We start from the raw sequence: 19,999 nt of genomic DNA, 5'->3' as shown, positions 1-19,999 counted from the left end.
TGTATGCAGATGATCTGGTGTTGATTGTGGAAAGTATGGATGGACTGAAGGAAAAGATGAACACGTGGAAGTAATGTATGGAGACAAAAGGTCTGAAGGTGAATATCGGAAAGACAAAGGTGATGGCAAGTGGTAAAGCATGTGGTGAGGTGGAAAGAACTGGGAAGTGGCCATGTGCTGTGTGCAGGAAGGGTGTCGGAGTGAACTCCATTCAGTGTACAATGTGCGCTGAGTGGGTTCATCAAAAATGTAGTGGTCTGAGAGGGTCATTAACCAGTGTGGCAGCTACATTCAAATGTAAGGTGTGCGCAGAGGGAGCTGCAGATGGAGGAAATGTTGAGTTGGATCTTGGAGATGGCGTGAAGCTGGAAGGTGTGAAAACATTTTGCTACCTCGGAGACATGCTGAATGGAGAAGGTGGATCAGACTCGGCAACGGTTGCTCGAGTGAGATGTGCATGGAAGAAGTTTCGGGAACTGAGTGGCGTGCTGATGTGGAGGGGATTGTCGTTGAAGGTGAAAGGAAAGGTGTCTGCTGCATGTGTGAGAAGTGTTAGGATTTATGGGAGCGAGACATGGGTAATGAACGTAGAGCAGCAACGAAGGCTGGAAAGGGTGGAAATGCGAATGGTTCGATGGATGTGCGGAGTATCGTTGAGAGAGAGGAGGACAAATGATGAATTGCGAAAGATGATGGGAATATTGCCTGTGATTGATGCTGTGAAGAGGAACAGGTTGAGATGGTTTGGTCATGTGTTGAGGAAGGATGAAAGTGACTGGTTGAGAAGAGTGATGGAAATGAATGTAGAAGGAAGTAGAGGACGGGGAAGACCGAGAAAGCCTTGGCTAAAGATGGTGGAAGAAGAAATGCGGGCAAGGGGGTAACAAGGAGAGATGCAGAAAATAGGGCAAAATGGAGAAGATTGTCATGGGGACCGCAAGGCTAACCCCCGCTCTAGCAGGGAAAATGGCCTTTAAAATGCATGTTGTTGTTTCACCACCAGATTACAGATCTCTGTCATTCTCTTAACACCCCAACTTCCTGCTGCCTTCAACATTTGTCCCACAACTCCCGTCGGCCCTCCCGCTTTTCTACCCTTCATTGCTTTTATCGCTTCCTCAACTTCCTTCTCAGTTATCCTCTCTGCCGGTCCTAAAACTGGGTTACTCTCTATGTTGCCATCCCATTCATTCTCTGTATTCAACAGCATTTCCATATATCTTTTCCATCTTCCTTTAATTCCATCTGGGTCGACAACGATTTGTCCCACTTCATCCTTCAAGCAACTCACCCCCATCACATCACACCTCTCTTTCGCTATCTGCTTTGCAATCCTGAATACTGCTTTCTGACCCTCTTCTGAATCCAAGCGTTCTCCGAACATTTTCCTACATGCCTCCTGCGCCTTTGCTACCTCTTTCTTTGCAGCCTTCCTGGCTGCCTTATAACTTTCATGCTCTGCTGTTTCTGCTCCCGTACCCTTCGCCTTCTGCCACTCCTTGAACTTCTTCCTCTTCTCGTCAGTCCTCTTTCCAACTTCATCATCCCACCACCATGTTTCCAAGTGCCTCGGTGGTCCTTTTGTCCATCCACATACCTCACCAACGGCTCCCAACAGACTAGCTTTCATTGACATCCAACCACTTTCAAGCTCAACCACATCATCCTCGACCCTACTCAGCCTCTCTTTTAATGCCTCCCTTACTGTCACCTCTTTCAACCTCCACACCTTCATTCTCGGTTGGTATTTCACCCGCCGAGCTCTCCTCGCACCTTTCACCCTTACGTCGCAGACAACCAAGTGGTGCTGTGAAACAGCCTCCTCCCCCGGGATCACCTTTGTGTCCCGGAGGTGCCCCCTATCTCGCCTACGCACCATCAGGTAGTCAACGGTTGTCGTCGACCCACCTGACGTGTATGTAACAAGCTTATTATCCTCTTTCTGGAACTGAGTATTACAAATCAACAAATCAGCTCCATCAGCAAACTCCAAAATCCTTTCACCTTCTCCAATTCTCACACCATATGCGTAACCCCCATGAACTCCGTCAAAACCATCCATACTCCTTCCCACATGTCCATTTAGGTCTCCTCCGACCACAACAACGTCCTCATCTTTCACGTTTTCCATCAGCTTCTCTATCGCACACCAGAACTTGTCCTTCTCTTCATCGCTTCGACCAACCTGCGGAGCATATCCCGAGATGACGTTCATCAAGAGCTTTCCAATCATCATTTTCACCATCATCAACCTATCACTCACTCTAGTCACACTCACCACACTGTCTACAAACTCCTCAGAAAACAGGACACCAACACCATTCACGCCCTCCAGGCACCCTTGCCACACAAACTTGTATTTCTGTCCCTGCCTACCCTTCACCATTCTCACACCACTTCCCTTCCATCTCGTCTCTTGCACACAACATATGTCCACTCTTCTTCTGACCAATACTTCCACCACTTCTCCTGATCTCCCTGTCATTGTCCCTACATTCCATGTCCCAAACCTCAGAAACCGATCTCCACTTCGGGCTGTACCCTGCCCACATGTAGTTGTAATTGTCATGGTTCTCTTTTTGAGGCAATGTTTTTATGGCCGGATGCCCTTCCTGACGCCAACCCTCTTAGTCGCCTCTTACGACACGCAGTGATATGGCGTACCTATTCTTATCCAGGGTACACACTGGGAAACGTTTAAAACATGGAAATTCTGGGGGGTGGGGGGGGGGGGGGCGGCGTCAGCATCAGCATCACGGCTGCGGTTTAAACATATTTAAATAAATATTTAAACAAAACCATGAAAAACAATCTGGGAAAAGTCTCTAAGTGAGAACGTAGATTTGAGAAAGCAGGAGCAGAGGTGAAAGAAAAACGAGATATAGGGGGCGGGGCACAAGTCGAGACGAGGAGGCCGCACAAGACACCAGGCCGCACGAGGCGCACGAGGCGCGAACAAAGAAACGACTAATTACACACAAATTTGCAACAACTACAAAACCAAAAGCAAATAGAAACACACAATAACACATACACAACAAAATACGCAGCGGAAATTTGACAAAGAAACGAATGGGAAAACACTCAAACTTTGATGCCGTGGAGAGATCGAAGCAAGCCCCGTCGCTCGAGGGACCGGAATTCCAATAAAGGTGTGATAAAGGGACGCAAATTTCCAGATGTACATCTCACGGTCTTACCTGCATTATGTGCTGATATTTTGTTAGGACATGATTTTATTAAGCGACATGGACGTTTGGAAATGGAATTTGGTGGTACTGATATGCTTGCTGTGTGTGCACTCGCAGGGATGGAAATTGAGCCTCTGTCACTGTTCCCCAATATGACAACGGACTGCACACCTGTAGCGGTAAAATAACGGCGCTACTCACGAGCTGACGCGCAATTCATTGCGGAGGAAACGGCCCAGCTCTTAAAGGAAGGTATCATAGAACCTAGCCGGTCGCCGTGGCGGGCCCAGGTCTTCGTGGTACGAAGTGAAGCGCATCGCAAACGCATGGTAATCGACTATTCGCAGACGATTAATCGATTTACACAGCTGGACGCCTACCCTCTACCGGGGATGGACGTACTGGTTCGACAGGTGGCTCAGTACTCGGTCTATAGCACTCTCGATCTGCGTAGTGCGTATCATCAGATCCCCATCTCCAGGGCCGATCGCATCTATACCGCCTTTGAATCGGGTCAAAGGTTATACCAGTTCACCCGACTACATTTTGGGGTGACGAACGGGGTTCCTTGTTTTCAGAGGGCTATGGACGACCTTATCGCTAAGGAGAACTTGACAGATGTCTTTGTATATCTGGACAATCTTACGGTTTGCGGGCATGACCAGGGGCATCATGATGCTAATCTGAAGCACTTCCTCGAGGTCGCGCAGAGGTATCGCATAACCATGAATGAGGCTAAGTGTCGTTACTCCATGCGCACGATAGATCTTCTGGGGTACACCGTGACCCATGGCTCTGTTGCTCCAGATAAGGAGCGTCTGCGACCCTTGCTCGATATGGCCCCGCCCTGCGATCGAGCTTCGCTGAAGCGTGCTCTCGGGCTGTTCGCCCATTATTCTAAGTGGGTGCAAAATTTCTCCGCGAAACTCCGCCCACTTGTGGCCTGCGAAGCGTTCCCCATGAGCCCTGCCGCCATGGCTGCTTTTCGGGGCCTTAAGTCTGACATCGCTGGCGCCGCTGTGGCAATGATCGACGAGCGCAAATCTTTCGTCTTGGAAAGTGATGCCTCGGATCATGCGATAGCGGCGACTCTCTCCCAGGGGGGGCGCCCTGTGGCTTTCTTTTCGCGGACTCTCACCTCCGCTGAGCGGAGGCATTCGTCTGTCGAAAAGGAAGCGTACGCGATCGTCGAGTCGATTCGGCGTTGGCGTCCGTACTTGCTCAGACGATGCTTCCAAATCATCACGGACCAACAGAGCGTTGCGTTTATGTATGACACCTTACATGCTCAACGCATTAAGAATGAGAAAATCACTCGCTGGCATATCAAACTCGCCGACTTCTGCTACACCATCAAATATCGCCCGGGGAGGGATAACCTGGTCGCCGACGCCTTATCGAGGCCGGCTACGTGTGCGGGTCTCATATCTTTGGAGGGTCTGCGCGCTTTGCACGACACTATGTGTCATCCTGGGGTGACGCGTTTCGCTCATTTTGTGCGTCGTGGCAACCTGCCGTACTCGGTTGAGGACGTCCGCCGGGTCTGTCGCGACTGCGCTGTATGTGCGGAACTCAAACCGCGTTTTTACAACCCTCCCATGGGGACGCTGGTCAGGGCTACTAGACCGTGGGAGAGATTGGCGATGGATTTCAAAGGGCCGCTGCCGGTGTCGAGTAACTCCCGTTATCTGCTCAGTATCGTTGATGAGTACTCGCGATTCCCTTTTGCTTTCACATGCGCAGATATGACGGCCGCCACAGTCATACGGTGCCTGCAGAACTTGTTTTCTATGTTTGGGTATCCGGCCTACGAGTACGTGCATACAGATCGGGGTGCGGTGTTCCTGTCCCAGGAAGTGAGGAGCTTCTTGCTCCAGAATAATGTCGCTTCTAGCTATACCACCCCGTACAGACCACAGGCGAATGGGCAGGTCGAATGCTTCAATGGGATTATATGGAGGGCCGTGACGCTAAGCCTCAGGACCCTCAGCCGAGGCCTAGATAAATGGGCTTGGTCACTACCTGCGGCGCTGAACTCGATCAGGACTCTACTATGTACGGCCACCAACCAGACTCCTCACGAACGGCTGTTCCACCACCCAAGAAGCTCGGGTAGTATCCGATCTTTACCTAGTTGGTTCGCTGAGCCGGGGCCGGCCTACCTCAAACGTGCGGTTCGCACGAGCAAGTACGATCCCTTAGTGGATAAGGTGCAGGTACTCCAGGCTAATCCCGAGCATGCTCGCGTGATGATGGCAGATGGACGTGAGTCCACTGTCTCCGTGCGCCATCTCGCCCCTTGTGGGGTCGTCGACCCTTACGGGGACATCGACGAACCAATTTACGAGTCTATGGACTCTCCCGATGCTCCACCTATGGAGCATCTGCCGTCCCTCCCATCACCAGATACACCCCTGCCTGAAGGCACCGTGGTGCCCCCTCCGACGCCTGCCTCCAGCAGCTACTCCGATGCAGGGGACTCCGGGCTTGGGGATGTCGTACCCGGTAGTTTCCGGACCCGTGCTGGCAGGGCAATTCGCCGACCTGACCGCTACGGATGGACCGACTGACATGGACTGACATCACTAATCAATTAATGCTGTCGCATGCTTGATTCCTGCCTGGCGGCAGTGTAGTTCTAACGGCAGGGAGAATGTAGTGAAAATTTATCAAAGTTGAACCCAGGTGTGATGCTCACTTAAACCACTGAGAGGCGTCTATAAGACCTCAGACGTCAAGGGGGTTAACAAGGAGAGATGCAGAAAATAGGGCAAAATGGAGAAGATTGTCATGGGGACCGCAAGGCTAACCCCCGCTCTAGCAGGGAAAATTGCCTTTAAAATGCATGTTGTTGTGTTGTATCACAAGCTTCAATCGACATTCCCCTTTTGTGCTGAGCCTAAGCCCTTGGGAGGCCATACAGATCCGACGTCCTGTCCCAAGGATCGGCCATCCATCTTTTTGCACCAGTCGATGATCGACATAACTATCTGTGGACCCTGTGTCGATTAAAGCCCGAGCAAAAATGCCTTCGATCATAAGTGGGATAATGGCCTGAGCCAGGCCGGGTGGACCGACAGGTATCGAGCCATCCGAGCAAGACGATCGCGCCTTGCGTGTAGATCCAACGCCAGCTACAGTTCTCCAGTCGTTCGAGCAGCCTCCGGATGGCGCTCGTGTCAAGCGCGTAGTTTCAAAACCGACTGCAGTTTGCCGTGCCAAAGCAGGAGCTTGTAGTTCGTACGAGCAGCCAGCGGATGGCGCTCGTGTCACGCGAGAAGGGTCGAAGCCAACTGCAGTTTCCCGTGCCGAAGCAGGAGCTTGTAGGTCGTACGAGCAGCCTTCGGATGGCGCTAGAGTCACGCGTGGAGTCTCAAAGCCATCATGAGACGTTCGGATACCAGCCAAGGACAGTCGCTCCGCGTTCGGTCGTGTTTGCGCCATTTGTTTTGGCGGCCCGATGAATCTCACCAAGGTCGAGCGCGCAGCCAGGGGCCCACGAGGAGGTGCGCAGCTCATCAAAGTCGGGTGAGGCGCCCCGCTCTGTGCTCAGCCCTTTTGCTCGGCGATAAGCCCATTCAATGTCGTGCGAGTTCGTTTGCCCCGCGCAGCTTTTCGGCAAACTTTTGCAAAGTGCCCTTTTGTCGAACACAAATGACATATCGCTTCCCGAGCCGGACACACCGACCTGGGATGTTGTCGATTCCCGCAGAAATAGCACGTAGCGTTTCGTCCAGGCTTTGGTCCTGCAGCTGCGGCTGCCGCCAAGCCGGAATCTGGGTCCTCCTCGGGAGAGGCCAGGGGTTCCGGCAGTGAAGTCGGGTCCGCTCCTGCGTCCTCGGCGGTAGCTCTCTCCGGTCGGGCTAGTCGAGAAGTCCCCGCAGTGACACGTGTGTGGTCATAGGCGTCAGATTGTTCCCGAGCCTCAGTGTATACGTGCGCCAGCCGTAAAGCTTCCGTGAACGTCAAGTCCGCAGTTTCCAAAAGTCTTTGTCTGATGGTTGAAGAGCTGATCCCTGAGACAAAAGAATCGCGTACAAGATCCTCTTGTACTTGCTCATGTGTGCGTACCTCCGGAGCACTATCTGCAAGCAGACGTCGCAGCTCTTGTGCGAAATGGTCCAGCGTCTCAGTAGGCTGTTGACTCCGCATTGCGAGCAGATGCCTGGAATAAACCACACTTCGTTTCTTAATGTAAATTCGTTTTAGCTCTGTCACAGCTGCATTGAATGTAGTACACTGTTCGATTCCCCTGTAGACGCTATGGTGTACTTTAGTCTGAAGTACTTCTAGTTTCGTTTCGAGCCTCGATTCAGTATACAAAAAAAAAAAAAAATCAATAAAAAAAATCAGTGACAGCGGCGTCCTGGGCTTTGAACTGATTGTCCAGAGTCTTGAGCCAATGCGTCAGCTCCGAGCCAGAATCCGCTGCTTGTGGGTCGGCGGCAAATTGCGGCACCTGGATCATCCTGTGTCCCGCCATGTCGTTCGCCTCTCGTTCTCACGTGGACGGCGAGACTGATTGTTATTAAGTGTTGTAGAAATCAATCAAGTCCACAACTTTGTCCCATAGGTAGGTTTAATAACAATCAGATCTCTGGCATCATCCTGTGGAATACAATCATGCAATATATATCAGGATCTTGGCATCATATAGAAAGGATCGATAATATTAGTCAATGCAAGCAAGCCTAGAATATCTGCATGTACGTACCATCCGAGTCTACATGTCATAGAGTAAATGTCGCAGGAGTGGCCCGGAGTCGCGGACGTCCGAGGTCTTATAGACGCCTCTCAGTGGTTTAAGTGAGCATCACACCTGGTTCAACTTTGATACATTTTCACTACAGACATCATCACATCTACCTTCACCAAGGCCTTTGTCCACACTGGATCACACGTTTTTGTGTTTCATCAACCATCACTATAATCACTATGTCACTATGAATCGCGACAGCCATTTTGAATCGGTTCAATTTCTCGAGCTGACTCGACTCCAGGGTACCGAACGCATGCAAACCACCACTTACCATCCAGCAGCAAATGGTATGGTGGAGCATTTTCACGGCCAACTCAAGTCTTCCCTGAAAGCGCATGACAAATCCACGCACTGGACGGACCTCATACCAATGGTCCTGTTTGGTACGTGAACTGCTCTAAAAGACGACCTTGGATGCTCCACTGCAGAGCTAGTGTACGTTGCAACACTTCCTCTCCCAAGAGAATTATTCTCTGCGTCAGATGACACCATGCCCGATGCCAGCAACTATGCCAACCAACTTCACCCGGCCATGTAGGGCCTCCGGGTGACACCAACATGTACGCTTTCATCATGCCCAGTTTTTATTCCCCAGGAATGTTCTACATGCACTAGCGTATTCGGGCGGCATGCATCTATCCGGAAACCCTTGCAGCAACCATAGAACGGACCTTACAAAGTTCTACAACGCTCTGAGAAGACTTTTATACTTAGTCATGTCATCAGTGACTTTTATTTTTACATGGACAGTCAACATCTATTCTACAACATTATGCATTATGTACCTTCCGTTCGATGAACGCACTCTGAGGGGGAGTACTTACTATAGCAGCATAATTTTGTCTTTCATGTTATAATATGTAAATATGCTTGAGCTTGGGTTGATTGAGGGTTTTCTGGGACTAAGTGCAACCAGAAGTGAGACCAGTGGGTTTGGTTGGTAGCAGTGGGAATACAGGATTGACTTGGAGTCCGAACATCTAGGACATCTTTTTTCACCCAGCAGGGAGGGAGAGCCTCCTTCTCTCTCCCTCTCACGCAAATGTCGAATGGTCCGGCGTTCATGTTCCTAGTACTTGGCGTGTTTGAGAAGCGCTTTCCTGTGGGATGAATGTAAGATGCAGGGAAGGAAGAATGTGGGAAGGACGGACGGATAAATGAACAGACGGCTGAATGTGAGTGATTCAAAAATAAGGGATCCAAATGGTGGAAGAATAATTGAGTGAGGTGTATGGATTTACGGATGGACAGAAGGACAATAATACACCGATCGCTGGGTTGAAGGAAAGACTGATCGGGTGAAGGATGGGTATTCGGTAGAATTGAGGTTTGGTGAAGCAGATTATTGGTGGATTGAGGAAATGAAAAGCAGCAAATGGGGAAACATCACACCGGGAATACACAGACTAACATCACAACGTAACCTCCCCTACCCCCAATCCCCTGGGTAATGGGCAATGGTCTACCTACCACATAAACTATAGATATAACTGTCTGGGGATTCTTACTTATACATGAATGGTCTCCCCCAGGTTACATTTCCAAAACCTTAACAATACATAACAGCAGGTGCATAATTATGAGCTGTGGGCTTAGATACAAAAGCCAAACAGGCAAACAAAATATTTTTTTGCCTTTGCCGACAAAGTCCCCGGAGGCATTATGTTTTCAGGTTGTCCGTCCGTCCATCCGACTGTCTGTCCATCCGTTTGTCAGTGCGTGCGTCTGTCTGTCCGTCCATGATAGGTTTTCATTACCACAGTAACTTCAGAACGGCTGAAGAGATCGAAGTCAAGCTTGGTACAAGTATGTAGAATGATGTAAAGATGAACTGATTAGAGTTTGGGGTCAAGAGGTCAAAGGTCAGAGGTCCCGTTAAGTAAAAATTCTGTTACTGCACTAACTTGTGAACCAATGATATAATTTTCACCAAACTTCCAATATGTATACATTATGATGCACAAATGAACTGATTATATTTTGGGGTCAAGAGGTCAAAGGTCAGAGTCTGTAATAGGTTTTAATTACTATGATAACTTAATAACGGCTGAAGGGAACCAAGTAAAACTTGATCCAAGTATATATAATGATGTAAAGATAAACGGATAAAATTATGGTGTCGAGAGGTCAAAGGTCAGAGGTCCCATTAGGTAACAATTCTGTTACTGCATTAACTTGTGAACCAGTGATGGGAGTTTGACCAAACTTGCTATAAATCTATCTATAATTCCAGTAATCTCTGTACGTTTGTACGTCTGTACGTTTGTACGTCTGTTTGTCTGTGACCGCTGTTTCTCGACAACCACGGGTCCGATATACTTTTAACTTGCCAGGTATATTGCTGGGGACCCGAGGATGTGCCTTTTCAAGGTTTCATATTAATCGGACAATTACTTACCGAGCTATGTCCAAAAAACGATTCAACCAATCAGAGAGCAGCGAACGATCGCGTGTGCCGAACGTGGAGGACACACTCTGCCTCGGATGGCACATTTGAGAGCGTATTCATTTATTTCACGTTTGCAAACTATGTTGGCGTTAAACTATGTTTTAAAACTAATAAAACCGAATTTGCGATTCATTCGCTTTCCTGCGCGTTTGTGCACGCGATGGCGATTTCTTTACCAAACTCCGGAAGCCGTTCGCTTTGGACCAAACCATTGCATGTAAATAGAGGGGGGGGATTGTCACCGTACTCGCAAGCCGTTCGCTTTGGACCAAACCATTTCATGTAAATAGAGGGGGGGGATATAATTTTAGATATAGATATAGTACGGGCAATGCCCTAGTATATATAATGATGCAAAGATGAACTGATTAGATTTTGGCGTCAAAGGTCAGAAGTCATGTCAGGTAAAAATGTGATACTTGAGAACAGCTGAATGGATTTAAATCAAACTTTGTACAAGTATGTATAATGATGTAATAATGTGGGAAGGGGCATTTCAGTCGACGTCGTGACATTGAAGAGTGTCGTTGTAGTTGTATATATCATGTCATAGTTTGATTAAATTTCCTTTGAAGTCACTAATACCAATACTAATACCAAGGTGGGTGGAGGTTTTCTTTTCACCCTTGTCTATTTGTCTGTGTTGTTGTTTTTTTTTCTTTTCTGTAAACAGGATATCTCAAAAAGTTGTGGATGGATTCGGACGAAATTTTATGGACAGGTTGGGTGTGTGTGTCAAGGATGAAATGATTAGATTTTAGTGAAGATCTGGATCCGGATACTATAATTTTTCAAGTGACTTCACAATTAAGTGATAGGGTTAAAAACGATATATAACACAATGTCTCAAAAGGTTATGGACTGATTCCGACGAAACTTGGTGGACAGGATTGGGTATATGACAAGTACAATTCGATTCAAATGTGGAGAAAATTCGGATCCGGATATGTATCCAATAATTTTTAAGTGAATCTTCACTTGAGAGAGAGAGAATAATAAACGATATACAGTATAGCATGATTCGGATGAAACTTGGTGAATAAGTTGGTTAGCTGATAAGAACAAGCTGTTAGATTTTGGAGGTCTGGGTCCAGATCCAGCATTTCAGTGGGTCACACAAAACGTAAACTGTTCAGCCTGCCGGGGGTATGCACTCTTCCAAGTGCCATTCTAGTATTTCTCTTGCACTTTTCCTCCATGTTTTCGACTTTATTTTTGTCCTTGTACTCTCCACTTCATTCGCCCCCTCTGGATTGTTCATGCAGTTCTTACCCTCTTTCTTTGCAGGGACATTCAGATAATAATTCCACAAACACGCCACAGCTGTGCTCCCCTACTCTTTCTGCAGGCAGCTAAATGATTATAGCTTGTTATTGGTATCATGTCATGGCAAAACATCACCACCTGGCACATTCCGATAATTTAACCCCTGGATAAGAGCTATACTGTGGTTAAAATTCTTATCCAAAGGTTAACTAATTGAATGATTAACTGCGGTTGTTCAAAGGGTGGATAAGGGTAGGATAGCTATCCATCAGATAAGGGCTGGATAATGTGTGGATAAATATTTGATACGTACATTGTATCCCGCAATTGCACTGTTGCTCTGTCATACATTGCACTGTCGTCTGCCGGCAAAACAATTGTGGGTGCAGAAGACAATCAACCTAGAAAGAGGCAGTCAAACTTTACACCAAGCGAACAGGATATGCTGTGTCGGGCGACAAGAAGATGTAAAGGTCATCAGCAGTACATCTTCCAACACGAATGAATGATGAGAAGAGGAAGGCATCGTTGGTGATTGCAAACATGCCTTTCATGCCTTTTGAACCACGCCTTTTGAATTAGACAAACCACATGTGCCTTAGCAACCATGGATAAGGCGTTATCTGGACCAATGAGATTCGGATAATCATATCATACTTTATACAATATATATATATACACACACACACACACACTACATGACCAAAAGTATGTGGACACCTGAACATCGAACATCTCATTCCAATATCATGGACATTAATATGGAGTTGGTCCCCCCCTTTGCTGCTATAATCTTCTGGGAAGGTTTTCCACAAGATGTTGGAACATTGCTGTGGGGATTTGCTTCCATTCAGCCATAAGAGCATTAGTGAGGTCGGGCACTGATGTTGGGCGATAAGGCGTGGCTCACAGACGGCATTCCAATTCATCCCAAAGTTTGATGGCGTTGAGGTCAAGTCTCTGTGCAGGCCAGTCAAGTTCTTCCACACCGATCTCAACAAACCATTTCTGTATGGACCTTGCTTTGTCACGGGGGCATTGTCATGCTGAAACAGGAAAGGATCTTCCCCAAACTGTTGCCACAACGTGGGAAGCATACAATTGTCTAGAATGTCATTGTGTGCTGTAGCGTTAAGATTTCCCTTCACTGGAACTAAGGGGCCTAACCCGAACCATGAAAAACAGCCCCAGACCATTATTCCTCCTCCACCAAACTTTACAGTTGTCACTATGCATTTGGGCATTTACTGTTCTCCTGGCATCCGCCAAACCCAGATTCGTCCGTCGGACTGCCAGATGGTGAAGCGTGATTCATCACTCCTGAGAACGCGTTTCCACTGCTCCACAGTCCAATGGCAGCAAGCTTTACACCACTCCAGCCGATGCTTGGCATTGCGCATGGTTGTCTTAGGCTTCTGTGCAGCTGCTCTGCCATGAAAACCCATTTCATGAAGCTCCCGACGAACAGTTGTTGTGCTGACGTTGCTTCCAGAGGTAGTTTGGAACTAGGTAGTGAGTGTTGCAACCGAGGACAGCCAATTTGTATGCGCTATACGCTTCAGCACTCAGCGGTCCCGTTTTGTGAGCTTGTGTGGCCTACCACCTCGCGGCTGAGCTGTCGTTGCTCCTAAACGTTTCCACTTCACAATAACAGCACTTATAATTGACCGGGGCAGAAATTTGACGAACTGACTTGTTGGAAAGGTTGCATACTATGACTGTGCCACGTTGAAAGTCACTGAGCTCTTCAGTACAGGCCATTCTACTGCCAATGTTTGTCTATGGAGATTGCATGGCTGTGTGCTTGATTATATATACCTGTCAGCAATGAGTATGGCTGAAACAGCCGAATCCACTAATTAGAAGGGGTGTCCGCATACTTTTGGTCATGTAGTGTGTATGTATATATATATATATATATATATATATATATATATATATATATATATATATATATATATATATATATATATATATATATATATATATGTATTATACTGTGTATATACTGTATATACACTAGTATTCTGATGTACCATACTCTGTTACAGAACGACGGTGCTGCCGAATATGTTTCTTGGCAGTGGTTATACTGGGTGGTTTGCCATTGCCTTCCCAGCAGTAATTATGGCACAAATTTGTCATTTATTGAGGGTTCCTGTGATAGCTCGCCTACTATTTGCGAAGGACACCATGCGAAGGACTCCGTGGGATCTTTAAGGTCCACCAACTAATGTCGGCAGTTAACGTTTCGAGGCACACACATTGATGAATCACCCTGCCGGTGAAACCCCGGGATGACAGTTTATTGCTGTGTCGGGATTCAAACCCAGGCTATGCAGCTTACAAACGAGCATGCGTACCTCTCGGTAATCCTGCCAGCACATGCTGCTTCTGCTTTCTCAACAATGGATGGAGGTCCTCAATGCCAAACAGGAAATTAGAGCTGTCTCCCTTGACATATCACGTGCTTTCGATACGGTCTGGCACCCCGCTCTGCTCACCAAACTCTCCTCTTTTGGTATCCATGGAAATCTCCACGCATGGCTGGTGGACTTCCTCTCTAGTCGTAGTCAACGTGTGGCCCTGAATGGGTTTCTCTCATCTCCTCTTCCTGTTCAGGCTGGAGTTCCCCAAGGCAGTGTTCTGGGCCCTGTGCTTTTTCTGGTCTTCATCAATGATCTCTCTGACTCTCTTGAAAATCCTCTCTATCTCTTTGCTGATGACTCGACTCTCTGTCGCTCCATTCTTCATCCCTCAGATCGGCAGTCTGCAGCCTCCTCACTCTCTGCAGACCTGGACAAAATCACAGACTGGGCAAACAAGTGGAACATGTCTTTCAAACCTGACAAATCTCACACTCTTACGATGTCTCTCCGAAAAGACCGACTGGACAACCCTCCCATCCACTTTCTGAATAATCCTCTCCAAGAAGTTCTGTCACTCAAGCTTTTGGGTCTCACTATCTGCCATGATCTTTCCTGGGAAAACCACATTTCAAATCTGGCCTCCAAAGCCAGTTGCTGACTGGGCATCCTCCGTCGTGCGAAGTCCTTCCTTGGCACACCTGAGCTCCTCACCACATACGAGGCTTTCATCCGCAGCTCAATGGAATACTGCTCTCCCCTCTGGGCTGGTGCTCCTGCCTCACACCGAGCTCGTCTTCACGCTGTTGAAACCAAAGCGTTCAGAATCATTGGAATCTCCCGCGATGAAGCTAACTCCAAGGGCCTCTCACTCACTCACCACAGGCAGGTTGGTGGTCTTTCCGTCTTCTACCGACTCCTCTCTGGCCTTTCCCCCCCAGCTCTCTCTGGGCTCTGTCCCCCAAATATTCCTACAGGTCGCACAAGATCTGCCTGCAACCCTCTTATGGTTAAACTGCCAAAATCAAGACTCTCTGCTCACCTTCACTCCTTCATTCCTCTTTTCTCCCGCCTCTGGAACAAACTCCCTCACTCTCTTCAATCCCACTCCACCCTCCAGGTCTTTAAAACAGCTGTTCACTACCATCTCTTATCTTCCCCCATCCAAAACCTTGATCTTTTCTACCCCCGCTAATTTCACCCCAATTCCACTTTTTTGAAATACCAACTTCTGTCCTGGAAGTCCTTGGTGTCCTTGTGTTTTATACTTCTCCCACCCCCCCCCCCCCCCGCCCCTTCCCACGCCTCCTTCCCCCAAGCCCTCTCCCTCACACATCTCCCTGCTCTCAAATGTTGTGTTTGTGTGCTTCCCCTTCTCTCCCCATCTTGTCTTACGCTCCCTCTTTTTATATATTTTGTTTGTCTGGTTGATTTGTTTGTGAAGTAAATGTTAGCTCTTTCACGAGCCTCGATTCAGTATACAAAAAAAAAAGAAAAAGAAGAAGCCTGGACAAAGGTTGAGGACTTCAAGAAGAAAGGTGGAGTGGAGGATAGAGAGTTGGAGCGGGGCAGAGAAGGGACAGAGTTGGGAGGGGGGGGAGTTGTGGCTTTGGCTGGGAGGCGGTGAGAACTTAAAGATGAAAGGGGAAAGAGAGTTGGGGTGGGGGCCGACAGAGAGGTTAGAGAGGGGATTTGAGGACTTGAGGCTGGTTGTGGGAGAGGGGAGGGGGTTTGAGGGGAGAAGAAAGGGGTTGAGGACTTGCAGTCATATCTTTATTACGTGGAGTTTCCACGGGTCCCTGCTGTTATGCTGTCAAACGACATTTCCAATAAACTCCATAAATATTCCATACTCTATTGGGAACAAATTCCCTTGCAACAGCCCAGTGGAACTGGGTTATCTGCAAGTTTGTTTATAAAATCAGGTTATGCTGTGTTTGTCAAACACTTGCCATGCCTGTGTTGCTTGTTTTTGAACGTTGACTGCAAGATAATATTGGCACTGCCAGATAACCAAAGATACAAATTGACTTGTGATGGAGGAGTAGCCTTAAAAATTTTCATCAAATGAAGAGTCCAAGTTTACCCTCGTCTCAAGCCAACGTTTTGTACATTGTAGCATGTCACTTTGAATCAAACTATGGTTACTCCCACATTTATCAATACATAGGTGATCCATTAAGAACACACAGTGGAATTCAGTCATTTGCATTGTACAACATACAGTACGGGGAGGAAAGTGTAAACATTAATCTCACGCCTACTAGGAAAGTGCAGGAACTTTTACCCTGAGGACGGATGTCCAAGTAGCCTTAACTCTCTGCACAATCCACCAAGTTCAGACAGACTATCGACACTGCTGTCACAGATGGGCAAAAGCTGATGTAGCATCTGAAGAAATTTTGCAACAGAAGGGATGCTTAATACGGTAATACCTAAATATTATTGCTGAGAAAATGATTGCTGTTTATATTATTGCTCTAACATCTGTACACGAAGGCTAAGTGTGGAGAAATTCAAAGAGGAGAGCATTTCTGCCAGGTGGGAAACTATTACCTCTTGGTAAAAATGCCCTTCGTGTTTGAAGGGTTGGCATCATCGATTTGATTTGATTTTTTTTTTTGGTAGAAACATTATAAATACTGTAACAGTTTTCATTCCCTCTTGTCTTTTTATTTTGTTTTAAATCTAATTGATTCGTGTTCTTCAGTTTTCAAGCCTAGTTTGAAACTTCAAGGCTCACTGTTGAAAATTATTAGATACATGGTACATAATGGTGTCTTTGTCTTTTACTCACACTGTCTTTTTGTACAGGTATCAACAATGTAACAATTTTGTTCGCTTTTTGCCAACAATTTAACCTGTTTGTACTTTTTGTAGAACAATCACTGACCTGACGGTTATTACCCCACAGTTTCTCAGAAGATTAAAAAATATATTATCTGAATTTGAGGTGAAACCTTTTTGGCCTATTTTAGGGGGTGGATCTGGTTGGGGAGCACAATCCATGAGACCTTAATGTTCTGATGTATCGTACCAAATTTGGTCCATATCAGTAATGTAGTTTATGAGGAAAATATGTTTTCGTGAATATGGGGGATTAGGGGAGGGAGCCTGTGGCCCTCTTTCCATGGGATATACGGCCATGGGGAGCTCAACTTAAAGTTAGGGGACCAGTTTGATCTGGATCCGATTGTCGGTTTCTGAGAACAGGTGTCATGCGCACGGCTGGTGGGAGATGTTTTTTATTTAGGCTCGTGAAAAAACACGAATATGCGAAGCACAGGGCCGCGAATGTAGAAGCAGGTCATATTTTATTAACCGTGAATGTTGGGACCACGAATGTCGAGGTCCGACAGTATTGACTTTGGTATTAAACGCATTGAAATGATCTCATTTGACACTGTACGATACCGAAAGGAACAAAATATTGTTATGTCTGGGGGTCGAGCAAAATCTACAGCCAGGTAGATCTGTATAGGTAGGTATTCGACTGTCGCGATAGGGAATTTACCTGTAATATGTTCTGTGTTTTATTCCGGTTTGTCAGGTTAAGATGTATACCTGTGAACACACCAGGATGTTCGAGTGTTAGATAGTTAGGGATTAAAGATAAACCCCTGTGCGTCACGCCTGGTAATCAAACCTTTGTCCCTTATAGCAATGCATACTCATATAGACACTTAGACAGGCCCTTGGTACAACATTAAATAATTCCCTTCCCTGACAAGGACTTCGGAAGAGAACAGGCAAGAGGCCAGTTCGGGGCACCGCCGCATGGGCCGCAGCCAGCTACACCTCCGGCAGGCCTAGCCACATCGAGTAGCACGAGCTATGACCACGCCACAGGGGAACGTGTGATTCGGTGGAGGCCACTGATTGGGTGGCGCGCCAAGGCTGACGTCACCGCTGCAAGGTTATATCAGGGCGCGCCAAATGACATTTGCGCTCTCGCACATCCAGCACATCTCTCTTGCGCAGCACGTCCCTCTGGCCCTCTTGCACGTCCAGCTCGAACCCTTGTGCTTTCTGGCTGTCTTGGTGTGTTTGAAGCTCTTGCGGTCCTTCTTGGTCTTGAGAGGTCCTGGTGGCCGTTGGCTCGCCATCTGCGTGGTGCTTGGAGCGGTGCTCGGTGCTTCTGGAGCCCAGAGTGGTGCACGGACCTCGTGGGCGGTCGATGAGGGGCCTGGGGTGGACGTTGGCTCGGGTCTTCGCGGTGCTGTGGTGCTGGAGCGAGGGACCTTGTGGTGTGCAGCGGAGCTTGGAGACGCAAGACGACAGGACAGATAAGGACGCACCACATTCACAATTACATAACGAACGTTTTTCTTTTGGTAATTCCTTCCTGTGTCTCATTTCTGAAGTGAGGAGTGTGGGATCCCAATTTAAGCCCTTTATTTGATTACCGTCGCGTTTCATTGTTTCGGGTTCCGTGAAATAAACGTGTTTATTTTTGTACATTCAATCTTGTGGTTGTTCGGTTCATTAATTTCCCTGCAGCTGCCGTCGGTTCGCTGAAGATGAGCACTTTTACCGCAGCTGCCACTTTCCTTCCTCCCGCATTTTATAGCCGAATCCGTGTTTGGTCGTCGCCTCACGTAAATCCGTTCTGGTCCATCCACGAGCCCTGGTATTAACCGAAGGGTTCCGCGCGACAATATTGTTTGGCCATTTCATGGGAAACATTTTCTAAAGTCTATTTTGAATTTTATTACATTGATATGCAACATTTTAATTATTCGTATATAAATAATTACAATATTATATAGTTCCAATAACTTGATCTTCTGTTATTGTTTGTAGGGCAACCAGATGCACAATAAAAATCTTGAATTTACTTCCTCTTTTAAAAGACAGTCCCTTCGGTAGAATGTAATTACCCATCTGTTTAGAATGAACACCTCAAAAATTGAGCATCAATAATATTTTACCTCTGCCATTGAAGGTGGATGGAGGTTATGTTTTCACCCCATCTGTCTGTCTTTGTTACTTGCCGGAAAAGATTCCGGCAAGTATGTTGATCAGTTGGTTTGTTTGTTTGTCTGTCTGTTTGTCTGTTCGCAGTACTACGTCTACACCGTTGCACGTAGAATCGCCAAACTTTACACACACATTTGCCTTGCCCTGTAATAGACTGGGCCCAATTTTTAACTCTCTCGGCCCAAGGCCTCCATTATAATATATAAAATAACCACCTTTAGAGGCCATTTTTCCCCGCAAGGCGGGGGTTGGCCTTTTTCGGGTACCGTGGTTGTTGTTGTTTTTCGGTCCCCTTTTTGAAGCAATGTTTTACGGCCGGATGCCCTTCCTAACGCCAACCCTTTTTGCCGCCTTTAACGACAAACAGGGAATTACCAGTGAACTGGTACTGTGTTTGCCTTCCTGACGCCAACCCTTTTTGCCGCCTTTAACGACAAACAGGGAATTACCAGTGAACTGGTACTGTGTTTGCCCTTCCTGATGCCAACCCTTTTTGCCGCCTTTAACGACAAACAGGGAATTACCAGTGAACTGGTACTGTGTTTGCCCTTCCTGATGCCAACCCTTTTTGCCGCCTTTAACGACAAACAGGGAATTACCAGTGAACTGGTACTGTGTTTGTCCCCCCTCCCCCTCCCCTCCATTATGACGTCATAATTTGATAATTCGACAAGTACAAAACTTCATCCAATCAAGATGCAATTTCTTGAGCGACATAACGGCATAAACTGGTAGAGAAAAAAAAAAAAGATGACGTCATCGGTCACGTGGTTCGGCCGCCATCTTGGAAAAACCGAAAATGTTTGCACCTCTATATCTTCGAAAGTGCTGAATAGGAAAAATTTAGACATGACTCATTGTAAAGAACTCTCCATGGGGAATAAAATATGTTAATGATGACATCATCGGTCATGTGGTTCGGCCGCTATCTTGGAAAAACCGAAAAACTTTGCACCTCGATATCTCCGAAAGTGCTGAATAGAAAAAA

The 19,999-nt window shown here is 47.1% G+C and overlaps 1 protein-coding gene across 6 annotated transcripts in view; it reads left to right on the top strand.

Annotated features, from left to right (window-relative positions):
- Nucleotides 1-19,999, top strand: part of LOC137430964 (trafficking kinesin-binding protein 1) — a 180,136-nt gene that overhangs the window by 19,351 nt on the left and 140,786 nt on the right. The window contains exon 1 of one of the 6 annotated variants that reach the window (XM_068121808.2): nucleotides 16,297-16,459. The exons of 4 other annotated variants lie outside the window; for them this stretch is intronic. The gene's annotated coding sequence lies outside the window, so the exon portion shown is untranslated. Of the gene's footprint in view, nucleotides 1-16,296; nucleotides 16,460-18,638; nucleotides 18,662-19,999 lie in introns of those variants that run through there. One more of the 6 variants, XM_068121801.2, reaches the window with a different exon arrangement.

Source organism: Myxine glutinosa, chromosome 1, assembly GCF_964187855.1.
Source record: "Myxine glutinosa chromosome 1, kmMyxGlut1.1, whole genome shotgun sequence".
NCBI lineage: Eukaryota > Metazoa > Chordata > Myxini > Myxiniformes > Myxinidae > Myxine > Myxine glutinosa.
This window is presented reverse-complemented; position numbering and strand designations above follow the sequence as displayed.